Consider the following 6,812-nt stretch of genomic DNA (forward strand, 5'->3'; position numbering starts at 1 on the left):
ACACTATAGCCATGTTCATGACCTGCTCTAATAAGCAATTGCCTTTGTGCTGTGACTCAGTAAAAATGGAGCAGGTTCAGCTGTGATGAGGATTCTTTCTATTTCAGGAAACAGCACAATGAAGGGAGGCTGCAAGATGTAGCTCTCTAACGTATGCTGTGGCCTCCTCAGCGCTGTCTCTGAAATCACTATGGTCTAGCTCCTACATGTGAGAAAAAATCAAGGAGGTTTGAGTCAGTGAAAGAAGCAAGGAGAAATCTGACACAGTAAGTTCCTTTTCTGATAGCGGCCCACAACAGGAAAGAGAAGAGTCATGTTTCATATGAAGTTTCTGTGTTTTGCAACCCTTCAGGATTCCCTAGCTTATTTACAGTCACTTTCTTTTGATGCAGTGCTAATGGGTATCCTGAATTGTGTTTTCTTTTTTGCTTACTTTGCCTTTGTCCATCCTCTACTGTGACAATTTGGGCTAAAGCAAAAATTAAAGTGGGTGTGATTTATTGAAATGGAGTTTCACATGATGTTTCATGGAGTTTTCATGTTTTTAATTCCTTCAGTCGAAAAAAATGGTCTTTGCAGTGCTCAAAGAGAACAGCTTTTACTGCATGAAACTTATTTCTCAACTGACTGAACATAATGATCCAGGACCTGAAAGATTGGTGTGGTTTTGTCTTTTTCAGAGGAATGATTTTCAGAAGGAATCTATGCAGTGAATATGACCAACCACTGAGCTGCCTGATGCTACTACCTCAACTCTGTCCTTCAGCAGATTAAGTTCTCTTCTTACTTCACTGAGCAGCAGCAGAAAGTGAGTTTTAACCAGTGCATCTGGAAAGTAGCACTTCAAATAAGATGTATCAATACACGTTAAGAGTTCTGACATGTGCTTCTGTTACTCAGAGACTTCAGCTGAGGACAGCAGCATCAAAAGGATTCATATTTTTAAATAACAGTTGGAGGATTATTATAAACCCAGATTCCATCTGTTTACATGCTAAGGTGGAAGCATACATGGTTTCTTTAAAAGCCAGGAGGGGGCTGTGTTTAGTTAATGCTGGCTTTGGCACTCGAGGACAATGGGAACTGCTTGGAAAGGTGTACTAGAAGTGTGAACTAGTGAGAATTAGAAGAAGATGGTGATACTGCTGGGATGCAAGACCCTGGAGGGCTTGAAGGCTGGACTGCTCCAGGACTGTCTCTGGGGTGAGTGACAAGGAATACTTGACCGCAGGATCTGCCTGGTAGAAGGGAGCCGAGACCTGAGTTTACAGGTACTCCAGAGATCAGGGTTACAAAGAGAAATGAGGTTAGAAACAGCTATTTCCTGCCAGGTCCTTGTAAAGGGTAAGCGAAGGCCTGTTCTGTGGCCCTGTGGATTAGCTAGCAAAGAGCTGACTGGTCACCCTCTGCTGGGACTAGGGAAAATGAGAAGAATCTCTAGGAGATGTGGATTCAGCTGAGCAGGCTCTCTGCAGTCTGCACAACAGGATTGTGAGTGGTGGCACTGCGAAAGAATGTCTAAATTCAGATCTGAAACTTTTGATTAAAGAAGAGAGAACATTTTTTCTTGGTTTGTTTTTAAACCTGTCTTTCTTATTTTCTTTTTTTTAAGTGAATTTGCATAGCATGTCAAATGTAGAAAAGTAAGGGGAGAGGTGTTACCCAAAACATTGAGGTATATTCTATTCTCTGGTTATATGTTTACAACTGTGACCGGTCTAGTGTACAGTAATACTACTTGCAGTCTGATGGAGAACAGCTCAAAGTCACAGCTCAGTACTGGGCAGTTACCAGCACTATGTGATAGTAGCCACATGCTCTAGGCACTAGAAATGCCTCTATAAGGTTTTAAGAATACAGTCTTATTCTTTCCTTCACTCCTTCCTTTTATGGCTGAGCCTCACTGTATTCTTAAGACTTGTTGCAGTTCAAACTTTGATACAAATTGCCCTACTTTAAATCCTTTGACTTTAATGGAGCACTTTTGTGCATGAAAGTAGAAGTTGGCCTTAAAAAGGGTAGCTCATGTCTGGACGGGACAGAAACAACTATCTGATATTCAGAGCAGGCTGCACTACACAGTTTTCTGTGATTTTTGTTCTGGGCAATGTCCAGGGAAGGTTGTGGAAATCTTGTTGGTTTGTTTTTGTAGTGCTTCATCCTGCTAATGTTGCCCTTGTTTCCTGGATGACGCTGCTGGTCAACGACTCACATTGACAATTTTTGTCCCACTAATAGAGCAGAAGACCCTAAAAAGATTCTACTATCTGTTTGACTTTGTCCCCTGACTTCAAGGGACGAATTTCACCTATGGGGCCTCAGCCCTCTTTCAAGGATCTCTCTCTTAAATCATCTCCTGTTAATTAGTTGCTTCTGCCCATAGATCTGTTTCAGCACCTTCTCCACAGATAGTTTTCCTTTTTGCTTATGTATCATAGAGAAAAAATTGATCCAGTGATTTTTAATATTCAGCTTCCTCAAGGGAATACATTATTACATATCAGGCTCTTTGATCAAAGAATGTACACAACTACATGATACATATTTTCATGAGTTACATTTTACCATTAAAAAGCTTGATTCTACTTGACTTATGTTACAAAGTAAAATATACCTGTAAATGATAACTGAAGTCAGCTTGGTGGGTGTCTGTAAATTATTTCTGTTGAATAGTTCCTGTTGAGAAAATGAATTACTATGCATTCTTTATCCACTTCAGTAACAATCTCTGCCTTTCATATGTAATAGCATAATTTAGACTGTTTGATAACTGTACAGTAAAGGAAGAAACTGAACAGTGGAAAAAAGAAATTATATTTCCAGTTGTGAATCTTGGAACAAACTGCAAAAACTAGTTGAGAGTAGCCTCATGACGATGAAGAGCATATTATCTCTATTGTGGAGGTAGAAATACTGAGATATGAAAAGATTAAATAATTTTCCCAAGGTCACACAGAAAACATGGAAAAAAACCAAAAATAGAATCTTGAACTTCTGATTCCAATTTCTGTGCATTTCTCAGGTCTGTTCTTCCTCTTCTTTGTAAGGTTTGCTGTACCAAAGTACTGCTTTCTACATTAAATCACAGTAGGGCTAATAACAATACAGTTTGCAGCCCAGCTCATCTATCAGTATTAACCTTGGCTTTAAAAAGTGTGAAACAGGAGATTTATTAATGTACAGTTCTGTGGAGCTAGCAGCAAATACTAGACTGGAAAAATATTTTAAAAATTCAGTAACTTTTCGTACTGACCTAACATACTTTTAACTCCTTCATTTCAGTTGTGTGTCCTGAGGGATTGTGTAAATTTTTATGCACATGATTAACTTCAGACATCTGAAAAACTTTATAAAAATCAATTATACCAATCCAAAGGGTGCATCTGGGCATATGTAATACATTTTTAAAGTACTGGGGCTTTTGAAGGAAATGCTGTTACATTAGGGGTACAGTCACTTTCTGTGTGACCCTTTAGGCATGGCACTGTGTGGAAGGGTATGGATTTTCCATTCTGTTTTTCCAGTCAGTGGAAAACATATAGCAGTTGTAAGTATGCCCGTTAAGTGTGCCTACAGCCTATTCAGGAAATGTCCTTTATGAAACTTTACATAGGAGAGCTTGTGCTATCCAATGATGTAATCTCAGATTTTTGTGTCTGTTTCTGAACCATCTTCTGGTATACATGTGGAAGTTGCAGTGAAGTCTAGACGTTGAGGGAAATGAATAATGGCTTTGTTTTTACATTGTGGGTAAAACATGGGTTGCAAAAATTCCCCTTAGCAAGTTTTTTACATATGTGTTGTTCATTTTTTTAGTGTCTGAAGCTAATTATTTGTAACAAGGTAGAATGCTGAAGTTGGATGATAATACTGAGAGTAGATGCTTTGTGGGGAGAAAGAAACACAAATTCATATAAGGCAACATATACTGCAACTGTGCTATCATAAAATAATGTAGGTGATAACTATCTCCAGGATAAACTGTAATATTAGAAAATCACATATGAGTCCATAAATAAAAATACCAAACAATGATGGACTAAGAGGCACATGATGAGCTTTACTTTAGGGTTATGTCTGTGTTTGATTGTGTGCTGAGACAGTTTAACCTGAGCTGCAGCTCACTGTACAGCTTACCTAAGGCTTGACTCAAGCCTGATAAAGTTAAAAACAGTGTTTGAGCAAATTCTACTTATCTTTCAAATTACAGTCAGCATCAGAAGACCTACTTTGGCCATTTTTACTGTGGATTTCCGTGCTTCTCAGTCATAGATCTGATGGATTATGACTGAGTATGTATTGTAGTAGCCCAAATTAAAGTGGGTCTTAAAACGGTTCTCTGACATAAAGTCTTCTTGGCAAGAGTTGGTTAAAATTTTCCTGAAAGCGGTCAAAAAAATCTTTGGCACTAAATCTGCATCAACACTGCTGCTTGTGTAAGTTTAGAAATTAAAAAAACAAAACAAAACAAAATCAAAAACAACCAAAAAAACCCAGAAGGATAGGGAGGCAAAGTTCACTGTAAAGAGGAATGAATCCCTTCTCATTCTTCCCAGCCACTGGTCGTACTATTTAGCCCCAATTTCAGGTGAATCTTGAGAGCCAATTTCGTTGCCATTGTAGGTAATACGCCAACCAACCACCGTGAGGCCAGCTTTGTAGTCTATTATCACAAGATCCTGACATCTCTATACACAGTGAGGTGATATCAGTGTTTGGAAAATGTATTAGAATTTTCCTACACTGACGTGACTCTTGCAGCATTTGCTTTGTTCTGCAAGCCAGGTACGTAGAATTCCTGTGCTGTGTCTTCAGCAAAACCCTGCTGCTGACAGAACTGCTGTAACTGAAAGAAGTATTTTCCTACAAAAAAAAAAAAATCTTCTTACTGATGTTTGTGCTTTGTATTAGACTGCTAAGGCTAGATTTGCTCTAGAGAAACTTTCCTGGTTTTATTAAGCTTACACTGATGATTTACTCAATCTACTGTCTTTAGAAGGGATGTAAATAGGACAATTTATAAATCTTGACAACTGCAAACTTTGCATGAGTTTGAAAATGAGCATTTAGGCTGTAAATTTGATGGGGTAAGGAAGGTATAGTAATCTTTTTGTTCTACATGAAATGTTTAGTGTATAGAATTTGGCTCATGTCTAAGGTTGCTAGGAATGACAGTACTAATAATTTATTTATTTGTTTTAAGACTGCTTTTATATAAACCTATTTATAACATGGGACTTTTCACATTCCTGTGACATTAACAACTGCAAGACTACAGGCACAAGTGTTTAAACGGAGATACCTGTTGCTCAGCCATTGAAATATCACTGTCTGATACTAACATTGCTTTGCAGACAGGGCCCTCCCTCAATAGAGCCCTGTGGAAATAGTGGTTTCAGAGCAGACAGATGCCCTGTTAGTGTTACCGAGATGGTAATATCTTTCGCTGAGGGATCAGAGGACGAGGGCCACATTGCAGCACTTCTTGGAATGGCCTAAGTAAAAGATGGCATCAGTCACACCGAGGAGAACGGGGACACATGTGACTTACCTGTGTTATGCCCTAAAGAGTTGTAGAAACACCCAAAAAGCATTGGAGGTGCCTTTGTTTTTTCTGAATGTCAAGCTTGCTGTTGATTTTGCATATGACTTAAAGAAAAATATTCTCTGTTACTCTGCCTTTCCTGAGAACCCGTGAAAATTTACTCAATGTCACATGCTATGATGACACCTTTTAGTCCAGTGGTGGATGCAAAACAGTTTCCAGAAGTATGGAAAATGAGGCTGTAACCTGCAAAACATAGGGACTAAGATACCTGGCAGTATGTGAAAATTGGAGAGATTGGCAACTTGTGACTGCTGCCTTATACAGTAATTCAGTCTTGACTTGCAACAGCCTTTTATTACACTGGTTCATGGCACATTCTTTGCAGGACCACCAATAGCAACCAATTGCTCAGCAGTTTTGCAAAATTGCTTGGATGATCACATCAAACATTTTCACTTGTGACCCGAGCCTGAATTTGAGCTTGAGCCTGTGTAGGTGAAGAGCTTGCCTGTTAACTCACAGCCCTGCTTGCTATTGCCTTTGCCAGCGGACTGCTCTATCAACAGCTGCTGTAGCACAAAAGGCCAAAGTGAAGTGCCTCAGCTTTGCCCTAGTCCTTTCACACCTCCAAGTCACTGGAACATACCCAAATGCATGGTAAGCTACAGGCGGTCTCTCCAGTGCAGAACAGGCTGTACAGTTGACTTGAACTGAAACATGAATCATCTCAGTCCTAAATTATTTTAATCCAATCAGTCATCTGTGTTAAAGGGTGCAAAGAGGCAGCAAAGCGGAGAGAATGGCTGCCAAGTAGAGGATACAGGACACAAATAAAGCTGCTAAGATGAGGTGAAATATGAACTAATAATGATTTATTCCAAATGCCACTGGGGTTACAGTGTGAATCACTTAGAGAGATATTCAGGTGAAGTGAATTTTGTAGGCTTTCCCCTGAATGATTTTTATAGTCTCAGTAGAGGTGAAGGGAAGGCAAAGCTGTTGGTTACATAGGGAGTACACACAAGAGTTTTGAAGTGCTCCCAAACAAATTCTCCCTAATTAATATGTGGTTTTCAAGCCTCTTGTAAGTAGACGAGCACAAACAGCTGTAGTTCTTTTTATAGATACAAACTAATCTCTAGTTCATGTTGGAGTTGAAGGATATCGAGAACAACATGCTGTGGATTTGTAAGGCTTTTCTAGCCATGAAAGTATTCTTTTTATACTCTCTAAAAGTGGAAGGGAATGCAGAAGAGTGCAGAGT

At 39.2% G+C, this 6,812-nt stretch overlaps 1 protein-coding gene across 3 annotated transcripts in view; it reads left to right on the top strand.

Annotated features, from left to right (window-relative positions):
• Positions 1–6,812, top strand: part of WAPL (WAPL cohesin release factor) — a 160,231-nt gene that overhangs the window by 8,959 nt on the left and 144,460 nt on the right. Inside the window, exons 2-3 of one of the 3 annotated variants that reach the window (XM_063339144.1) lie at positions 108–266; positions 681–808. The gene's annotated coding sequence lies outside the window, so the exon portion shown is untranslated. Of the gene's footprint in view, positions 1–107; positions 267–680; positions 809–1,188; positions 1,204–6,812 lie in introns of those variants that run through there. The other 2 variants (XM_063339145.1, XM_063339146.1) reach the window with 2 other exon arrangements.

This window comes from Chroicocephalus ridibundus, chromosome 6 (assembly GCF_963924245.1).
Source record: "Chroicocephalus ridibundus chromosome 6, bChrRid1.1, whole genome shotgun sequence".
NCBI lineage: Eukaryota > Metazoa > Chordata > Aves > Charadriiformes > Laridae > Chroicocephalus > Chroicocephalus ridibundus.